The sequence below is a fragment of the Rhinoderma darwinii genome, chromosome 4, assembly GCF_050947455.1.
Source record: "Rhinoderma darwinii isolate aRhiDar2 chromosome 4, aRhiDar2.hap1, whole genome shotgun sequence".
NCBI lineage: Eukaryota > Metazoa > Chordata > Amphibia > Anura > Rhinodermatidae > Rhinoderma > Rhinoderma darwinii.
In genome coordinates, this window is record NC_134690.1 from 44,097,792 (window position 1) to 44,119,916 (window position 22,125).

Sequence of the window (22,125 nt, forward strand, 5' to 3'; positions counted from 1 at the left end):
CGGAATCGATCTCACTGCGAGCGAGAAAGAGCATCAGCGATACAATTCCGAACCCCCGGTACATGCACCGCAACCACCCATGCGTTTAAGAACAAGCTCAACAGAACTAAGTGTCGCAACAACTGAACCACAGGAGGAGAAGATGCCGATATGTTATTAATGGCTAACACCACCCCCATGTTGTCGCAGTGGAAACAAACCTTCTTATCCCTGAGCCTATCCCCCCAAATGGTCACGCAACCAAGATAGGGAACAGCTCGAGCAGGGCCAGATTCCGCGTAAGTCCACTGACCACCCAGCTAGCCGGCCAGTTCCCCACACACCATTGACCTCCACCATACGCGCCAAAACCACCTGCCCCAGCCGCGTCAGTAAAAATGTCCAACTCACTCGTATCCTGTACTGTAGAGATCCATAAAGATCGACCATTATAATGACCGAGAAAATCATCCCATACCTGAAGATCAGCCCGATGCTCCTCCCTGAGCCGCACAAAATGATGTGGTGCATGAACCCCCGCCGTCGCTGCCGCCAATCGCCTACTAAAAACTCTACCCATCGGCATAATCCGACATTCAAAATTCAACTTCCCCAGCAGAGACTGGAGATCGCGCAATGTGATCTTCTTCAAACGACAAGCCCGCCGCACCTCCTGACCCAATGACCTCAATTTAGCCTCGGGAAGTCTACACTCCATCGCCACCGAATCAATCTCGATCCCTAAAAAACAAATGGTGGAGACAGGGCCCTCAGTCTTTCCAGGCGCTAGTGGAATCCCAAAATCCTTCGTAATTTTCTGTAAGGAATACAATAAATTACCGCAAATAGGCAAACCCATAGGGCCGATGCACAAAAAATCATCAGGGTAATTTATCAAAGAATCAACCCCGGCTACGCCCTTCGTCACCCATTCCACGAAGCTACTAAATGCCTCGAAATATGCGCAAGAAAGGGAGCACCCCATAGGAAGACACCTATCCACATAAAACGCCCTGTTCCAGAAACAACACAACAGCCGCTGGCTCTCTGGATGAACTGGCAACAAACGAAAAGCCGCCTCAATGTCTGTTTTTGCTAACAACGCGCTAGGCCCCGCCTCACGAACTAACACTACTGCCTTGTCAAAGGACGTGTACACTACCGAGCATAAATCATGATCAATCCCATCATTCACCGACGACCCCCTGGGAAAAGACAAATGCTGAATCAAACGAAATTTATGGGGCTCCCGCTTCAGCACAATTCCCAAGGGAGATACCACTAAATTTTCTATTGGCTGATCAACGAAGGGCCCCGCCATGCGACCCAACGAAACTTCCTTCAAAAGTTTTTCCGACACGACCTCCGAGTGCAAGTAAGCCGACTTAAGATATCGCCGAGTAACCGGAACCTCATAAGGAGGAGGGGGAATAACAAAACCAAAACAAAACCCCTCATAAAGTAACTTAGCCGCAACCCTATTTGGGTATTCATTTAGATACGGGGCCATCCTTTCCACCCTCACCGGCGACAACCCCTTGACCTTTTGAGGAGGACTGGTTACCTGACCGCTTCCCTTTTCGCATACACTTGGCAGCCCCATGCGAGGATCCGTTACATTTCGAACACACGTGCTTGAATTTACATGTAGCCCCGAACTTACACTGGCCGTCATTGAATTGCCAGCAAAAACCAAGTTTTGACCCAGAACCCTGCCCGGCCTGGCTAGACTGACCCCCGTGGCCAACGCTCCCGGGAAAGGACTGCTTAACCGGAGCCGTCACCATCAACCAAAGCGCAATATCCTTCTGGTCCCACCGAATCGCCGGCCGAACTGCCTTCCGTACCGCAACCACGCCTGACCCCCATATACCCTATGAGCCTCTCCGATGGCATCGAAATAGCAAAATAACACCGATCAATTCTCAGGCACCTTTTCTCCAATCATGCTAGCCAAAATGGCAAAAGCTTGCGACCAATTGACAAACGTCTGCGGGATAAGCCTATACCGCTGACGTTCCTCTTCCTCCTTCTTACTCTCATTCCGCTTGCCCTTATCCAAATTGAATTTTGCAAGCGGCAGAAGAGAAAACATTTCCACGTACTCGTCTTTCCAAATCCGTTTGCGAACCTCCTGTTTGAGGTGTGCCCCTAAAGGTCCCTCGAAGCATATGTAAATCTCGCCACGAGCACGATCATCAAGCCGAATTCTATCCCCATCCTTCTGCGCCTCGGTTTGAACTGACACCGCGACCACCTCCCTAGACGCTGCCAACACTTCCCCTACCATGGGACGCGACTTCACGAGGACTTTCCGAAACTACCGCCGGGGACCCCGCCGGAATTACAGGTTCCGCAACCCTATCTAAGCGCCCGACCAACTCCCGCAAACAACCCACTAAATCCGATAAGCCGTCGCGTCCGGCAACGCCACTACTGACGGCCGATACCTCCGCCCTCGCTGCCCCACCCCCGACACAAAAATCGCTGGATACGGCAAAGAAGGTGTTACGCACTCACAAGGCTGCCCAGGGGCTGTGTTCCCGCCAGCCGGAAAATCCTGACCGTGCTGAAACTCGTCCAACTCGCCATATTCTAGGTCTTCTCTCGCTGATGACTGGCCATCCCACCGACATCTCCGACACGGGGACACTGGCATGCTGACAGATGTGACGACAACCTGCCGCCCGACCACAGGGACCCAGACTTCCGACCGGACCTGTTGCCTCGTCGCCGCTGATGATCTAGGCGTCCTCCCTGAAGATCTTGAGGAAGCCAGCCCCCTGGCCGGAACATCACCATGCGGGGCGCCCGATGAATGCTCCCTGGATACGGCATCTGAAGGAGGCGGTGTGACAGGGAGCCCGGCCTGCGACTCCCTGTGGACCGCCGGACCCCGTCATGGCTGGGGATTCCTGCCAGGACGCAGGACCTTCCCAGCTGCCTGGCCTGCAGCATCCTTAGAAGGGCTCCCCCTGCGACGCCGTGCCCGCGGGACCACCTCAGGACTGAGTCTCTCTGGCGGGCGAGACCGTCGGGAGTGGCGGGGGGACCGTGCCTGAGCCACCGCCGCTCCCAATGACGCCCTCTGCTTCATCCGAGCAGGAGCACCGGGTGTCGACTCCGCCCCCGCCGCCATGTCACCAGTGCTAGAGAGAGGGCCGGAGGAGGGGAGCCAGTCCCTCCTAGTAGCAGAACCTGAGCACCGGGCCTGGCGTGAAGACGAGCCAGCCTCCGGTATCCTGGCCAGCGCTGCCACGGTCTCCTCCAGCCACCCCGGACCGTGAAACTCAGCTGCTACCCGCAGCTGTTCCAACATGCAGACCTCAGACGCTATGGCACAGATAAGAGCAGGAGCAGAGGGAGCTTGTGATTTTACTTGCTCTTCCTCCCGCTGCTTCCGGCTCAATGCCGAAAACAGCGGGAAGAAACAGACACCGTCTCCTAACTCCTCCCTTCCCCAACTCCTCCTTATCCTCCCTTCTTCCCTAACTAATTAACCCTTTCTCTCCTATGTCCGTCATGGAGGCTTCCCCTTAAGCCCTCCGTGCTGCGTCCAGCCTCTTCTGGAGGTAGAGAATAAGACAGAAAAACAGGGACTGAACTCAATATCTATGGTGATAAATGACTTTTAGATGCTGGTACTGAGTTAAGGGATTTCAGACTTGTGCAGATAAGCAGACAAATACCAGTCACATAAGAGAGAATCTTGTTAAGGTCAACTGTGAATGAGCTATTTCTGACCATCCCTGTATATAGTTACATAGTTAGTACGGCTGAAAAAAGACACATGTCCATCAAGTTCAACCAAGGGATGGGAAAAGGGAATGGAAAAATTTCTACACATAGGAGCTAATATTTTTTTGTTCTAGGAAATTATCTAAGCCTTTTATAAAGCCATCTACTGTCCCTGCTGTGACGGCTCCTGCGGTGACTATTCCGTAGATTCACAGTTCTCACAGTAAAGAAGACTTGTCGCCTCTGCAGGTTGAACCTTTTTTTCTCTAGACGGAGGGAGTGCCGCCTTGTTGTTTGAGGGGGTTTTAATTTACATGGAACAGGATTTCACCATATTTTTTGTATGTGCCATTAATATATTTATATAAGTTAATCATGTCCCCCCTTAGTCGTCTTTTTTCAAGGCTAAATAGGTTTAATTATTTTAATCTTTCCTCATAACTTAGATTCTCCATGCCCCTTATTAGCTTCGTTGCTCTTCTTTGTATTTTTTCTAACTCCAGGGCATCCTTTCTATGAACTGGAGCCCAGAACTGAACTGCATATTCTAGATGAGGCCTCACTAATGCTTTGTAAAGTGGCAATATTACATCCCTGTATGGCCAATATATTTCAGAATTGTCCATTATATTCCACAATACTTATTTTCTGCATGTAGATACTATGGCAACTGTGAGATACTACATCTATCTAACGTTCTTTAAGTTATTTTTATAATTCAAAAAGTTTAAAAAAAACTCTTTGTCCCATTTTTCACTCAAATTAAATATTTTTCCAAATCTGAATTTATATCACAGTAGATTTATGATGCTAAAGACTGGAACAGTTAACATAGAGCCTCAGAAGACAAAGTAGGACCAGAGTAGACAGGAGGGTAACTCCAATGCCCAACGCAAAGTAAAAACATATTAATTGTAAGGGAAATTTACTACTTTTTACATATAAAAGTACAATTAAGTTCTAATAGGAACCTGCAGTGGGAGAGATTCAGTCAGAGGCCTGTGTCATTTACTGTAATTAAAATGGCGTAATTTATAGCAGATGAAAGAATCTGCTCAAGGCCCCAGATTCATGTATGGTAATTCCCTGCCCTATATTTTCTCAAACATTCTTTTGAATTATCAGACTGTTAAACTATTTGATGTCAAAGTATTTCTGGATGGGTAATTATAGATTTTCATGCTTCTTGCTTGACTTTAGTCTGATGTTTTTTTCTGTTTCTTCATAAATACATCAGATTATATTAAACACGAATATAGCCACACAAGGGACGGTGAATGGATCTGTCCCTATAGTGTCTCTACGCCATAAAAAAAATCCTATTACCATAATTTATATCTGTTTATGTTGCGAGCTTCTGTTTTAGATGTGAAAACTTCCAAGTCTTTTATATTATTTTAGGTTCTGATTTATGATGTTTAGCATTTTATATAGAAGGATAAATTTTTTTGATGTAATGTAAGTGCTCAACATTTTTTTGAAGACTAAGTGGTGATGGAAACTTAAGGATTTAAAGGGAATCTTCTGGAGTATATGCAAAATGTGACCTCCAATATAATGTTTAAATGTATCATGTAGTAGGTTTTACTCTATAAAAGACTATAAACTATACTATACTATGTAGTCAATGCTTGTAATGGTAGAACTTTGAGTATAAGGCTTCCAAGGTATGGTTTAGTGGGAGGTCAGAAGGGTAATTGGCCCAAGACATCCGCCATTGAAGGCCTCCACCACCCTCCACAGAGAGAGTTACTGCAGGGTCTGATGTTGACTAAGCTATGTTTGGAAGTATTATGTGGGAACTGTATTTCATTATTATTTAAACATAGCTTGGTTATTTGGGCATTGTGCTGCCAAGCACTGTCTGTATTATTATTTAGACATTATTTAGCTCTGTTATTTGGGCACTGCATTGTGGTATTACTTGTTTGCATGGTAATATTATTTGGGCACTTTATTCGCTTTTGAAGGACTATTGTCACAATTGTGTGTCGGTTTGTAATATTTTAATATATTGTAGCTGACTAATTATCATCTGTAGCTCGGCAGCTTTGGCTTCTAAGCTATTCCTTCCTTTCCCTCCTAAACAAAAATGTGGCCACCAACACGATTTTTTCGGGGTCTCCCCAGACTATAATTTGTCCTTCTCATCTTGGATATTCCCATTTTAAAAGTAGTCAAGGATAGAAGGTGAATGTTGCATTCATCCATATATACAGATACTGGAGGGGGATTAGGGAGGTGTGTAGGGGTTTATTTGTTATTAATTTATTTATTTTATCATATAAGTGTAATGTCCGTGGCTGCGGGCTGTCAGCTCCGTTCTCCCCCTGACAGCCGCAGCCACGAGTCGGCAAGCGATGGCCCCAGCCTCCTCCTCAGGAGAAGCCAGCGCTCGTGTCTACTCACCACAGCCGGATCCCATAGGGATCTCGTTCATGAACCTTGAACCGTGAGTACTCTGGACTATTAGAGGGGTCCAGCCCCCTAGTTCTATGCCTGAGCTTTGTTGTGTATTCCTAGTCTGTCTTGCAAATGGCCCCCAAGTGTTTCCTGCTCACAGTGTTCCTGTTCCTGTATCCTATAACTTGTATCCTGATCTAGTGCTGTGCTGCGTTGTATACCACGCCTGTTTTGCTTCTCCACACCTAACGTCCACCTGCTGCCAAGTTTCTGCCAAGCCTGCCTTGCTACTGTCCGAGATGCCACAGGTACCCTATACGAACTATAGACTTTGACCTGCGTCCTGTTGGTCAGCTGCCTTACCGCCAAGACGGTACGGCCCAGTGGATCCACAGACTCTTCGTGACAATAAGCAACTCCCAGAATTGCTTTAATCCAGTTATATGGGCACTTCAGCTGACATATTTATGGATACTGTATCTGGAACTTATGGGGGCACTGTACCTTGCACTTATGGGCACAGTGGTTGAAACATACTTGTCTACCACTTGTCGGCACTTTTGAATGCAGTTATGGGGCGTTGTGACTAGTACAATGGGGCACTGACTGTCTCTTATGGTTCACAGTGGTTGTCACTATTATGTGGGTACTATACTTGGATATTCAGCAGCACGACCAGCAATTAGACAGAGCAACAGTATCCCAACTTAATGGGGGGTGCATGCAGGTAAGTACCCCCGGTCCAAAGGAGATCACAGATCTATATGACATTGAGAAAGACCCTGATAGGGTTGAAACGTTGCGAGTCCATGTTTTAGTGAATTAAAGAAAAAAATAATAATTTCTTATTGGAGTACTGCACTCTCTCTTTCCTATTATGTAGGTACTGTGACTTGATCTATTATGAAGTCGCTCAAAAAGAGACGTGATAAATGTGCCATTTGTGTGTATGTCGTATTGAAGGGCTGTACCTATTTTTTAAGAGGGTGTGGCATTATCAGCTTTACGGGCCTTCATAGGGCACATGAGATGGTGTTTAAACCAGATAACCCCTTTAACAAGCTTTTCATTTAACTATGTCTGTTAGCAACTCTTGAAACTGGCAATAAAGATTTGCAACTGGAATATATAGATTTCCTGTTCTGGATTGTAAAATGATGTGAATATAGGATTTCTAGCCTTAGTCATTTATTGAACATTACGATTAGTAATTTCAGTCAGTCTGCATTAGATACTTATTACAGTTCTGGCCATGCTGCATAGTGGAAGATATAAGTGCAGGCTGGAGGGGTCGGTTTTCCAAGGAGGTTGTCCTATTTCAGACTTAAAGAACTCCTCCCAATGACTAAAGCAAAGAGATCAATACTGGTTGTACCATCTATTTGCCTGTTTCCGTTGGTCAGTAAACTTTAAGACATTACTAAAAACATTTCCTCAATAACAGCTTAAAATTTCATGACTGTACTCCAAGTCTTATCCAGACTGTATCAGCACCTGCTTCTATTTCACTTTAATCTAGCGGACTGTAGCAAGATGTTCAATGCTATGTGTTCCACACAGAAGATCTTTCCTAAATCTTTAAGCGCCATCTTCTGTCTTAAATTGGTCTGTACATGTTTCTTTACATGACCAATGTACGGGGATACCTTGCTCAATACATAACATCTAATAATCATTTTATCAATAATACACAGACACCTGAATGTGGTATAAATTTCGGCCAAGGCTATTTATTAATTGTAAACCAATTGTACCTGCGTACAAAAAACGTTAGCCAGCCATATCAATCGTATAAAATTTGTAACATAAACAAGCATGTAAATTAATAACATACCGCAAGGGGTTCGTCATCATGCCCCACCCAGTTTTACCAACTGAGTAAGCATGCGCTCAGACTCCCCCCATTTCCAGCCTAAAAGCACCCCCAGGAGGACTACCCCGCCAAGAGCCAGTCGTATGACACCTCATGCCGACTGCGCTCCCCCACCGACAGCCAAGGTCTCTTTCAGGCCGTCTTGCAGCCCCACATTAAAAATATCCAACCCAATTTCCATCAGATGAACCCCATCTGGACGGAACAAACTGGTCACCACGCCTTCCAACAGGCGGTAATGCACCACCACACTCCCGAGGAGACTAATAAAGGCCGCCATTTCCTTGTTGACTTTCCCCGGGACCAAGCCAATGCCAACAGGTCCCTGGCGTATAGCCACACCAACCTCGGCACCATCTCTGACCAGACCAACTGTACACATGGCAAGAGACCCAGCAGGCGAACGACATCCCTCTTCATTGCCTTTAATCGGTCTCGCTGACACCATTTTCCGAGGTCGTTACCTCCTACATGCAACACCAGTATCTTCGGGGCACCAACCAACCGGGACAGGCGGACCACTTCTGACACCAGAGTGTCCTACCGATGACCTCTGTAGCCTAACCACCGCAGCGCCAACTAGTCCCTCGAGAAACCGAGCCGTTCGCCATTCCTCCTCACTCCAGCTCTCCGATGTGCCCAGTAAATATACGAGTGTCCAACGATCCATGCCACTACAGAACATGAGTCTGCGGAGAGATGTACCAACACCAAATCATCAGCCCCACAGAAAACCCCCATACTCCCTCCACACCATCAAACCAGTGGCGGATTAAGAAGACCATGGGCCCTGGGCTGTTACCCAAACGTGGGCCCCCCTTCTCCACCGCCACCCTGCCGCGCCGTAACTATTACTAACACTACCTTTTTGCACAAGCATTAACAAATGGGTGTTACGATTCCCCTTTCACAGGGCTGTATCCCTACATACTGACAGTATCACACTGTAGACAGCGCCACACACACACCCCCTGCAGCTGGAGCCACACACACACCCCCCTGTAGATAGAGCCACACACACACCCCTGTAGATAGAGCCACACACACACACACACACCGCTGTAGATAGAGCCACACACACACAACCCCCTGTAGAGAGCGTCACACAGCGCCCTATAGATAGCATCACACAGCCCCCTATAGATAGCATAGATAGCCTCACACAGCACTCCCCCTTATATATAGTGCCACACAGCGCTGCCCCCCTTGTATATAGTGCTACACAGCGTCGCTACACTGCAGCCCTGGAATGACATTTTATCCCATATGACTGCTGCAGCCTGTGATTGGTCTGTAATTGGCTGCCGCGGTCAGACGGGGTGAAACGTCATCCCAGGAGGCCGGCCCGGATGAAGAAACAGAATTCTGGGCAAGTATAAGATTTTTATTTTTTCTAAATTGCGTTTTTACATAACATCTGTTATTTGTTGCGGGTTTTACCTCCCCATTGATTTAAATGGGAAAAACCCGAAACAAATGAGCAGCGTTTACGCAAATACAATTGACATGCTGCGGAATAAAAAACCGCACCGCAGGTCAATTTCTGAGCTTTTTTTTCCCCCACTTTTCATTTACGCAGCGTGTGATGAGAATTGTTCACATCTAATCTACTCTGCTGCTACTGTATTAGGGCTTGTCCACATGTAAAGGAATTGCTGCGTATTTTCCACCCGGAAAATACGCAGAATACGGTAGCAGCAAAGTGAGTGAGATTTACAAAATCTCATCCAGACGCTGCGTAAAATTTCCGACCAGACATTTTGTCCTGCGGTGCGTATTTCACGTGCCGCATCATGTCAATTCCTGCTGCGGAAAGTGGACAGAATTGCTGCGTTTTTTCAGAGGAGATGTCACCATCCCCCAACATTGAGAAAACGCAGCAAGATACGCACCATTTTCTGCAGCAAAAATTCTGCTAGTTTCTGCGAAATTGCTGCAGAAATATATACACATATACATATATATATATATATATATATGTATATATATATATATATTTATATACACACACACACACACACACACACACACACACATATACACACACATACATGAGTATGCACATTATACACATATAAAGTACACATGAGAATGCACATTATACACATATAAAGTACACATGAGAATGCACATTATACACATATAAAGTACACATGAGTATGCACATTATACACATATAAAGTACACATGAGAATGCGCATTATACACATATTAAGTACACATTGTAAACACACATGCACTTACCTTTTATGTAGGATATTTGTGAGTCTTCACTGCAGCTCTTCTCCTGCTCACAGCCCGACACAGAGCCCGTCGACAGTCTCCACTCCCCCATGTCCAGTGTAATGGCAGGAAGGAGGTGAAGGGAAAGTGAGCCCTAATCTACCCACCGCCCTGTCCCTGCCTACTTGCAACGACCCGCCCTAGGCGACGAGGTACAACTGGGCGGCGGTCCCTACGCTGGCTAAGTGCACAGGAAGACAAACAGGGAACACGCAGGGGAAGGGGCAGTAGCCACGGAACGCCACGAGGAAACGGGGCGGCGAACGAACAGTCAGGACCAGGACGAAGTGAGTACACCCGAGCGGGCACGGAGACAGAAGCAAGCCAGGGCAAGCAAAGCAGGTCAAGCAGAACTGCAGCAAGGCAGAAGCAGGCTGGAGCAAGCAGCAGTGGGGCCAGGAATCCAAAAGAATTACAAGCACTGAGGGAGAGCACAGGGCAGGTAATAAAGGGCAGGGGTGGAGCTAACTCCGAGAGACCAGGCCGCGATAGGCTCTCCCACTCCTGAGCCTGCCACCCTGGTTGGTGGGAGATGGTGTCAGTCGAACAGGTCTGGCCTCAGGTGTGGATTGATTAATCCCAGGAGTATAGCTAGATGAAGTACCTGGCAGATCCCTAACAGTACTCCCCCTTTTATGAGGGGCCACCGGACCCTTACTAAGGGGACCCGGTTTAGTGGGGAAGAGGAGGTGGAACCTCCTGATCAATACCCCAGCGTGAACATCACGGGCAGGTACCCAAGTCCTCTCCTCCGGCCCGTATCCTCTCCAATGGACCAGGTACTGGAGGGAGCCCTGGACCATCCTACTGTCCATAATCTTGGCCACCTCGAATTCCACCCCCTCAGGGGTGAGAACGGGAACAGGAGGTATCCTCGAGGGGGACCAGGACGGGGAGCAGCGTTTAAGGAGGGAGGCATGGAAGACGTCATGTATGCGAAAGGATGGGGGGAGCTCCAGACGGAAGGATACAGGGTTGAGGACTTCAATGATCTTATAAGGTCCAATAAATCGGGGAGCAAACTTCCTGGACGGGACCTTAAGGCGCAAGTTCCTGGACGACAACCAGACCAAATCCCCGACGACAAACCGGGGGTTAGCAGAACGTCTACTATCCGCCTGAATCTTTTGTGCGCTCTGGGACGCCTCTAGGTTCTTCTGAACCTGGGCCCAGACAGTGCACAGTTCCCGATGAACCTCCTCTACCTCAGGATTATTGGAACAACCAGGGGAGACGGAGGAGAACCTTGGGTTAAACCCGAAATTACAGAAAAACGGGGAGACCCCTGACGAGTTACTGACCCGGTTATTCAGGGAAAATTCAGCAAGGGGAAGGAATGAGACCCAATCGAATTGACAGTCAGAGATGAAACACCTTAAATATTGTTCCAGGGATTGGTTGGTCCTTTCCGTTTGGCCATTAGTTTCGGGATGGAAGGCGGAGGAGAAGGACAGATCAATCTCCAACTTTTTACAAAAAGCTCTCCAAAATAAGGAAACAAATTGTACCCCTCTGTCAGAAACGATATTGACTGGGGCCCCATGGAGACGCAGGATGTGTTTCACAAACAAAGAAGCTAACGTCTTGGCGTTAGGTAGCTTCTTAAGGGGCACAAAGTGGCACATCTTGCTGAAGCGGTCGACTACCACCCACACCACCGACTTGCCCTGAGATGGAGGCAAATCGGTGATAAAATCCATGGAGATATGGGTCCAAGGTCTCTGGGGAATGGGCAAGGAACGTAGTAGGCCCGCAGGTCGGGACCTAGGGGTTTTGGACCTAGCGCAAACCTCACAGGCGGCGACGTAAGCCCTAACATCTTTAGGCAACCCAGGCCACCAATAGTTTCTGGTAATGAGGTGTTTGGTGCCCAAGATGCCAGGATGACCAGATAGAGCGGAGTCATGGTTTTCCCTGAGTACCCTCAGCCGGTATTGCAGGGGAACAAACAGTTTGTCCCCAGGGACGTTCCCGGGAGCTGCACCCTGATCAGCCGCGATATCAGAAGCTAAATCAGAATCCGTGGCAGAGACGATTATACCAGGGGGTAAAATACAAGCGGGATCCTTCTCGGAAGGAGGATTGGCCATGAAACTACGTGACAGAGCGTCAGCCTTAATATTCTTGGACCCAGCCCTATAGGTAACCAAGAAATTAAATCTGGTAAAGAATAGTGCCCACCGAGCTTGTCTAGGATTAAGCCTCCGGGCCGATTCTAGGAAAACCAGATTCTTGTGATCCGTAAGGACCGTTACCTGGTGTCTGGCCCCCTCCAGGAAGTGCCGCCACTCCTCAAAAGCCCATTTAATGGCTAGAAGTTCGCGGTTGCCAATATCATAGTTACTCTCCGTGGGCGAAAACTTCCTAGAGAAGTAAGCACAGGGGCGGAGATGGGTGAGGGAGCTGGTACCCTGGGACAAGACGGCCCCCACTCCCACCTCGGAAGCGTCAACCTCCACAATAAATGGCTCCTCTTGGTTGGGCTGAATCAGCACGGGGGCCGAGATAAAGCACTTCTTGAGAGTCTCAAAGGCCTGGACGGCCTCAGGGGGCCAATGGAGGACATCGGCACCCTTGCGGGTAAGGTCCGTAAGAGGCTTAGCGACGACTGAGAAGTTGGCAATAAATCTCCTGTAATAGTTGGCGAACCCTAAAAAACACTGTAACGCCTTAAGGGAGGCAGGTTGGACCCATTCCGCCACAGCTTGAACCTTGGCAGGGTCCATGCGGAATTCATGAGGAGTGAGGATTTGCCCTAAAAATGGTATCTCCTGTACCCCAAAGACACATTTTTCAGTCTTAGCAAACAGATTATTCTCCCGAAGGACCTGGAGCACCTTCCTGACATGCTCCACGTGGGAGGACCAGTCCTTGGAAAACACCAGTATGTCATCAAGGTACACAACAAGAAAATTACCTAGGTACTCTCTCAGGATTTCATTAATAAAATTCTGGAAGACAGCAGGGGCATTACACAACCCAAAGGGCATGACCAGGTATTCGAAATGACCCTCGGGTGTGTTGAACGCAGTTTTCCACTCATCCCCCTCTTTGATGCGGATAAGGTTATATGCCCCCCGTAGATCGAACTTAGAAAACCATTGGGCTCCCTGAACCTGATTAAAAAGATCCGGAATCAAAGGAAGTGGGTACTGGTTCCTTACGGTGACCTTATTCAGGTTACGATAATCAATGCACGGCCTAAGACCACCATCCTTCTTCCCCACGAAGAAGAAGCCAGCACCTACAGGAGAAGTCGAGGGGCGAATGAAACCCTTGGCCAGGCATTCTTGGATATACACCCTCATCGCTTCACGTTCAGGACATGAAAGATTAAATATCCTACCCTTAGGAAGCTTGGCACCAGGCACCAAATCGATAGCGCAATCGTAATCTCTATGGGGGGGCAACACCTCGGAGGCCTCCTTAGAAAACACATCGGCGAAGTCCTGAACAAACTCAGGAAGCGTGTTTACCTCCTCCCGGGGAGAAATAGAGTTAACAGAAAGACATGACATAAGACATTCATTTCCCCATTTGGTGAGATCCCCAGTATTCCAATCAAACGTGGGATTATGCAACTGCAACCAGGGAAGACCTAATACCAGATCAGACGATAATCCCTGCATCACCAGTACAGAGCACTGCTCCAAATGCATGGAGCCAACCAGGAGTTCAAAAACAGGAGTATGCTGAGTAAAATAACCATTAGCAAGGGGGGTTGAGTCGATTCCTACTACAGGGATAGGATAAGGTAAATCAATACAAGGCATCTTTAGAGACATAGCAAATTCCACAGACATGATATTAGCAGATGAGCCAGAATCCACGAAAGCACTGCCAGTGGCAGACCGGCCAGCAAACGAGACCTGAAAGGGAAGCAAAATTTTATTGCGTTTCACATTAACGGGAAATACCTGTGCGCCCAAGTGACCTCCCCGATGATCACTTAGGCGCGGAAGTTTTCCGGCTTCTTATTCTTGCGCCTGGGGCAGGTGTTCAGTAGATGCTTGTCGTCCCCACAGTAGAAGCAGAGACCATTCATTCTGCGAAACTCCCTACGTTGTCGAGGGGACATGGAGGCCCCGAGTTGCATAGGTACCTCCGAGTCCTCCGTGGAGGGGCGAGGAGACGGGACCTCGGGGGGAATCGCAGAAAAGTCAGAGGGGAGCACACTGAAGCGTTCTAGCTGACGTTCCCTGAGACGTCGGTCAAGTCGTACTGCTAGGGCCATAACCTGGTCAAGGGAGTCAGGCGAGGGGTAGCTAACCAGCAGATCCTTCAGGGCGTCAGATAATCCTAACCTAAACTGGCACCTGAGGGCCGGATCGTTCCACTGAGAAGCTACGCACCACTTCCTAAAATCAGAACAGTATTCCTCAACCGGTCTCCTACCCTGACGTAAGGTCACCAGCTGACTCTCGGCTAAAGCAGTCCTGTCAGTCTCGTCGTAAATGAGTCCGAGGGCAGAGAAAAAACGATCAACAGAGGAAAGTTCAGGGGCGTCAGGAGCCAAGGAGAAGGCCCACTCTTGGGGCCCTTCCTGGAGTCGGGATATGATGATACCCACCCGCTGGTTCTCGGAACCTGAGGAGTGGGGCTTTAGGCGGAAATACAGTCTGCAACTCTCCCGGAAGGAGAGAAACGTCTTACGGTCCCCTGAAAACCGGTCAGGTAACTTGAGGTCGGGTTCTAGAGGTGAGGTGAGGGGTACTACTAAAGCAGCGTCACCCTGATTGACCCTTTGGGCCAGGGCCTGGACCTGTAGGGAGAGGCCCTGCATCTGCTGGGTCAGGGTCTCAAGGGGGTCCATGATAGCGTCAGCGTAGGAGAAATGGTAGACTAGGTAAGGGCTTGTAATTATGTAATGGCAGGAAGGAGGTGAAGGGAAAGTGAGCCCTAATCTACCCACCGCCCTGTCCCTGCCTACTTGCAACGACCCGCCCTAGGCGACGAGGTACAACTGGGCGGCGGTCCCTACGCTGGCTAAGTGCACAGGAAGACAAACAGGGAACACGCAGGGGAAGGGGCAGTAGCCACGGAACGCCACGAGGAAACGGGGCGGCGAACGAACAGTCAGGACCAGGACGAAGTGAGTACACCCGAGCGGGCACGGAGACAGAAGCAAGCCAGGGCAAGCAAGCAGGTCAAGCAGAACTGCAGCAAGGCAGAAGCAGGCTGGAGCAAGCAGCAGTGGGGCCAGGAATCCAAAAGAATTACAAGCACTGAGGGAGAGCACAGGGCAGGTAATAAAGGGCAGGGGTGGAGCTAACTCCGAGAGACCAGGCCGCGATAGGCTCTCCCACTCCTGAGCCTGCCACCCTGGTTGGTGGGAGATGGTGTCAGTCGAACAGGTCTGGCCTCAGGTGTGGATTGATTAATCCCAGGAGTATAGCTAGATGAAGTACCTGGCAGATCCCTAACATCCAGACAGCTAGCAGCAGGAGGAGAGATGTTTACAGCAGGGAAGGGGGGCTGGAGGGGGAGCTTCTAAAGCAGCACACACCACGGCTGCTAAGTAGGAGCGAAGCTCCCTTCGTCTCATGACAGGTGCGGTTCTGGCACCGGGACTCCCTCCGGTGCTAGCGACGCCACTGGGCATGAGGGGGTTCGGGTGGCTATGGGCCCCCTGGGAGCCTTGGACCCCGGGCGGCCGCCCGAACCGCCCTAACGATAATCCGCCACTGCATCAAACACAGATCCCATTCAAACTTCAGGCACCCACACTCGCCCCGGGCGTACATACCTCTTATAGGCACCCGACTTCTAATGACCAAATCCCTTCACTCTATCCACACCCAAACCAAAACTAGATGCTTCGGTGGTGGCACCCACTCGAAATTAATGGGTTGTGAACTCCCCTGCCGCACCTCCTAGAAGACTAATGGCCTTCTGAAGAATCACCAAGAATTTAAAGCGGGACAGAAAGGCCCCATCAGAATGAACAAAAACAGGGCCCAAATCCTGACCTTACGAAAGGAATGAAAAATAAAAACTGGACAGATCCGTTTATCCGCAATGGCGGACAACAAAACTGACACTCCCTTCCCCTCTTGGTCTTGGAGACCCGGAGCCAAATGTACACAGAAACAGAATCCCAATTCACATCCTCAAACAAATCCTCTTACTTAAGCTCACCAATTTCCCCACCCTAAAAGCCCCGAAGAAGGCCCAAGAAAAAAACTAAGAAAACATCAAAGATTCGTAACTGGACAAACAGAACTCGCCCAACACCCCCAACAACTTCGGAAGCAGCGCCACTGTAATCAGCCATCTGGAATCCACTGACTTCTTCCTGTGTTTCAACCCTTTCAGGGCCTGTCATATTCTAAAGTCCTTGGACACATCCGACCTCCCGGACAACTTAAAATAAAAAGCCAAAGCAGCCAGCCGCTTTCCCACGGCTGATGCCGACAATCCCATGTCCACCAATTGAACAACATAGGCCTCGAGCAGCCCGACCAATGACTCAGGCCGGAAAGATGCACGCCTCCCTCCAGGAGACATCGCCTCAAATTCTCGCCAAGTCTTTTCATAGCACCTCAAAGTAGATGGCACCAACGACCTCCGGAACAAATTACACATCACGGCTTGACAATGTTCCACAGATGAGCTAGGCAGGCATCCTCGTCTCCATGGCTTCCGGGGCCTCTTTTCTAAAACCGTGTCCACTAAAAACGGGAGAGAGCATCAGCAGCAACATTCGATACCCCGGGTATATGTGCTGCCCGAAGCAGCAGATTCAAGCGAAGACATTGCAACACCAAAACCCTAAGAAGCCGGACTACAGGATCCGACCCAGCCGACAACTTGTTAACCGCATGGACCACTCCCATATTATCCGACAGGAAAACCACCCCCGGTTACAAAACTCCTCCCCCAAAATATGAACTGCCACCAATATGGGGAACAACTCCAGAAATGTCAAATTCCGCAGTAACGAGGAGCCGGCCATGAAGACGGCCATCTGGTGGCACACCATCTCCTACCAAGTAATGCTCCAAATTCCACGCTAGAAGCCGAATCGGTCTGGAGACCCAACTCCACGGAACCAACCAAACCGACTGAAAAACCGAAACACCATTAAAGGACGCCAGAAACGAGCCCCACACCTCCAGATCCTCCCGATGTTCCCTTGTCACCCTGATAAAATGGTGAGGTTCGGAAATACCTGCCGTGGCACTGCACAGTTGCCTGCTAAAGATCCTCCCCATAGGAATAACCCTGCACGCAAAATTTAACTTCCCTAATAATGATTGCAATTCCTGAAATCTGACTTTCTTCAAACTCCCTAAGGTCTTCCAACTTCTCTGCTGGTAAACGACAGATCCCCTTACTCGAGTCAATTTCTAAACCTAGAAATGTAAGGCAGGGCATGGGGCCCACCGTTTTGTCCATTGCCATAGGAATACCAAACTGCTTCGCCACGTTCAACAAAGTGCTCTGTATGTGCCAGCAAACAGGAGACCCAGCCGGGCTCACGCACAGGAAGTCATCCAGATAGTGGATGATACAACCAAAGCCAGACGACTCCCTAACTACCCACTCCACAAAACAGCTAAAAGCCTCAAAGTAAGAACATGACAGAGACAAACCCATGGGTAAACAAAGGTCTAAAAAATAACTACCATCAAATAAGCAGCCGAGATGATGATGACTAACCGGGTGAATAGGAAGCTGCCTGAAAGCTACCTCCATATCCGCTTTTGCCAACAGGGCCCTAGAACCCGCCTCTCTTACTAGATCCACCGCCCTATCGAAAGAAGCCTATGACACAGAGCAACGTTTTTTGTCTATACTGTCATCCTTTCGGAAAGGACAGAGGATGGATCATTCAAAACTTTCCTGGCTCCTTCTTCGGAACCACCCCCAACGGAGAAACATGAAAGTCCGAAAGTCGTGGGAACGAAAAAGGGGCCCTTCATCCGGCCTTGCTCCACTTCCGCTCTAAGTTTAACCCGAACCACCTCCGGAAATTGAATTGCGGATTTCCGGGACACCGGAACTACCCCTACAAAAGGAAACTGGAATAGGAAAACTGTTCCTAAAACCATCTAGCCCACCTAGCTCCACTGGGGTCTTCCCCTTTGCCAGCGGCATCCCCCAGGCTCTTTCCAAGACGTTTGAAACAGCGGGAGTAGGGGTGTGAACCCCCACACCCCGAGCACTCATGCCGGAATTTATGCGACAGACCCGCTTTGCATTGTCCCTCATTAAAGGGCCAACACACACCTTTTCTATTAAGGGCCGGTTGGGCAGAACCTTGCCCCACAGCCCCGCCGTGAAAGGGCCCAGGTCGCTGAGACATCATCAGCCTCATCCAATTGATCCCACCGCATGACAGGGCACGCCACCAGGCGCTAACGAAACTGCTCATCAAAACGCCACCACGCCAGAGCGCCATAGGTCTTACAAGCATCCCAAATACCCTCAATGTAACAAAACAAAGACGCACAACGTTCCGGGAATTTAGCCCACAAACGCTCGCATAAATACAAAAAGCCCTTAACCAATTCCCAAATGTCTTCGGAATCTTCCTGTACCTACGTTTGCGTTCTTCCTCTTCCCGTTTCTTCAACTTCATATAATGGTCGGTGCCGATTCCTGTTAGATATGTTAAGTTTTGTGATGATGTGGTTTGGGGTACCCTTATTCAAAGAAAAAACTGAAGGCCCTACCACTTCTTTGTCCTACTTTGGCATTGAATTGGATACGGTTGATATGGTTTTCATTTACCACAAAACAAATTGTCCCTGTTGATAAACCTTATTGAAGGCTGCTGCTCTGTCGGAAGCCTTGACAAAGCATGGGACACGCGAAACGGCCATAGGCTTGTGCTCCACATCCATACTGCCTTTGTTTGCCTGCCACAGCATTAAATGAAAATTCTACTGATTGGTGAGTGCGTGAATTTTTTTCTACTTTTACTATTATATCTGTGCTTGTCTAATCACATCATTGAGCACAACCTGTTGTGGATTCAATTGAACAGGTTAGACCTATGTGATTATCTGATTATTGAGACTTGTGGTGCTCCAAGAGCCAAAGCAGTGCTGATCTTTTTCTCACTTTGAACATTTACTCTGTCGGTTAGGTGTCGCTCCTTCAAATGTAGTCCATGCTGGGATTGTTGGTCTTCGCCTGCCGAGTTATGCCTATGGGGCATTTGTCCCTTTCAAATCCAGGCCACAGGATATGCATCACAAAACCATTACGTTCTGACCTGTTAGTTTAGAGGGATTTCTGGCAACCATATATATCGAGGCACAGGCTGCGAAAAGGAGGTGGGAAATGCTGACATATTACTTCATACAGACATAGCGGGTTCCACTGGCTTTGGGGCCATCTTTGGTTCCCACTGGTTTGCCCAATAATGGTCTTTAGTATGGCAAGATAACGGATTGTGTAAGAAGTTGATGCTGGTAGCACTCTTTCCAATCATTGTTGGGATTCAGATCTGGGGCGAACAGTTTTCCAACAAGAAAGTGTATTTTAGAACAATCTTAGCGTTGTTCATTGAAATAACCGACTGACCTCTTCCTCTCTACCAATTTTGACCCTGCTGCGGCACCTGATCCTGCGTTACTTGGCATGTAATATATGGTTTAGGGTGTGCCATGTCCCGGGAATTCTGAAAAAAATGTGCTGACGCCTTGGCTTGCTTTCAATTTCTGGTTTTCAGAGAGCGATTGCTGGAGGCAGACCTGGAGGGAACATCTTGTCCGCAGAAGTTGTGAGAGCTTGTAACGGGGAATTATTTCCCCGATGCAGAATTCAATGGTACCAACTGCTTGGGCTATAGTAAGATGGGGCAAGTGGTTAAAATATAAGGGTTCCCGTTCTATTTGTGACAATCCTGAGGAGCTTTTACAGGTCACCATAGACTATTTGCTGTGCTTGTGTCAGGATGGGGTCTAGGCTGTGCTCAAGAGCGCATGGCTGGCATAGCCTGTCCTTTCCAGCTGTGTGGTTGGGTAGATGTCAGCACGCAATTTATTATTAGGAGGGCCTTGAAGAAAGAGTTTGTTAGTTCAGGGTGTGGGCGTCCCACTACCATTGAACTGTTGTCTTGCAATATTTTATAGTTACCTGATTTTTGCTGTTTCCCGTTTGAGTTCGCCTTGTTTGGAGCAGCTTTTATTAAAACTGCATGTGTGTAGGTGAGCTGGTGCCCCTTATCTAAGTTTCACCCCAGGGATCTATCTCATGATTCTGTACACCATAGAACCAACTTTGTCAGATTGCGCATACGCCATTCAAAAACAGATCAGATCGACAGGGGCTCCTGGATGCTGTTGCCTGCTGTGACAGTCAGTTTGTCTGTTTCTTCTGGTCATGTACTTTCTATAGTTTAGGGTTGCCGGTCAGCACTGTTTTCGTACATGTGGATGGTTCTCCCACCACCAGATTTTAGTTTTCCTAAATGTTAAATAAATGTTTTGGCCTGTCTGTTGTTTACCCAGGCGATTATGGCACGCATTATTTTCGCATTGGCGTTGCCATGAGAGCAGCAAGTCCCAGCTTCTCTGAGTCAAAGGGTATAAGGTTTGGTCGCTGGCGCTCTCGATGTTATGCAGGGTATGTTGGCCCCGATCTGATTAATTAATTCTGTTTTCTTCTACAGGCAGACCGGCAGTCCGGCTGATAAGCACTCATATATATTTTGAGCAGCTCTTCTAGTGTTGCATACTGGGGGTAACAATTTATGCTTCGTACGAATGGCAGAGATCTTGACCGTGATGAAAAAGAGGAGTTTTCCCTAGCTAATCCTGGTATGGTCAGAGGTCATCCCCCAGGTGGTATGACAGGGAGCCAGGGATGCGGGGCGGTAGAATGCGCTAGACAGGTGGTGAAAACGCCAGCATTGTCAAAGAGCTCGAGGGTGATAATGGTCGCATTATGCTCCCTGACATAGTCCATCTTAGTGAGATTGGACTCAACATCTTTTTGGCTGGACTTCAAGATGGAATAAAGCTTTTTTTTTTTCTTCTAGGTGGGGATTGGAGCTCAGTGACGGGGTACTTGGCGGTTTTGATGGAGAGTTGGTGGTTGTGGACATCGGCCATCACATGCTGCTAGGTTACCTGGTTACGGGTACTCGACCCCTTTTTCAGGGTTATGGTTTTCATCAAAGTTCATACTAAATGATTTGGCCGACCCCCACCCATAAAAGGTAATCAGTTGTCTGTGTGGTTGTTTGATAAAGGGTGGGCCACCACTGTAGCTGATGAGATGTAAGGAGATTCTGTTCCTTACAGTCTGGGATAGGGTGTTAAAGGTTAAGTTAGAGGAAGAAGGTTAGACCCACTGGGAGGGTTTAATGCAGGTCAGTGGTTTAGGGAGTAGTATATAGTTCTCCTCCGGTAGGAGGTTGGTCTCTTTTGCCGCTGATTCCCTGAGGAAGAAGAGCTGCGGTTGCCCACCCTCCGGACCCTTTACATTTGACAGCAATATTCAAAAGAAAAATAATAATAATGTTTGTCTCCTTGGCAAAATTTATTGTGTTGCCTACACCTCCCAACTGTTAAGCATTGCCAAGAGGGACAACTGATGCGGCTCGCGTAGTGCGCCATGGCAAATTTTGCTTGTAAAGTCACGCCTCTAACCCCGCCCAGTCACCCCCAAACCCAGCCAGTTCAGCCTACACAGTATTCATGCTCCCATAGTGCCTCCCCACAATATAATGCCCCCATAGAACACCCACACAGTATAGGGCAGCACGGTGGCTCAGTGTTTAGCACTATTGCCATGCAGCGCTTGAGTCCTGGGTTCAAATCCAACCAAGGACAACATCTGCATGGAGTTTGTATGTTCTCCCTGTGTTTGCGTGGGTTTCCTCCAGGTACTCT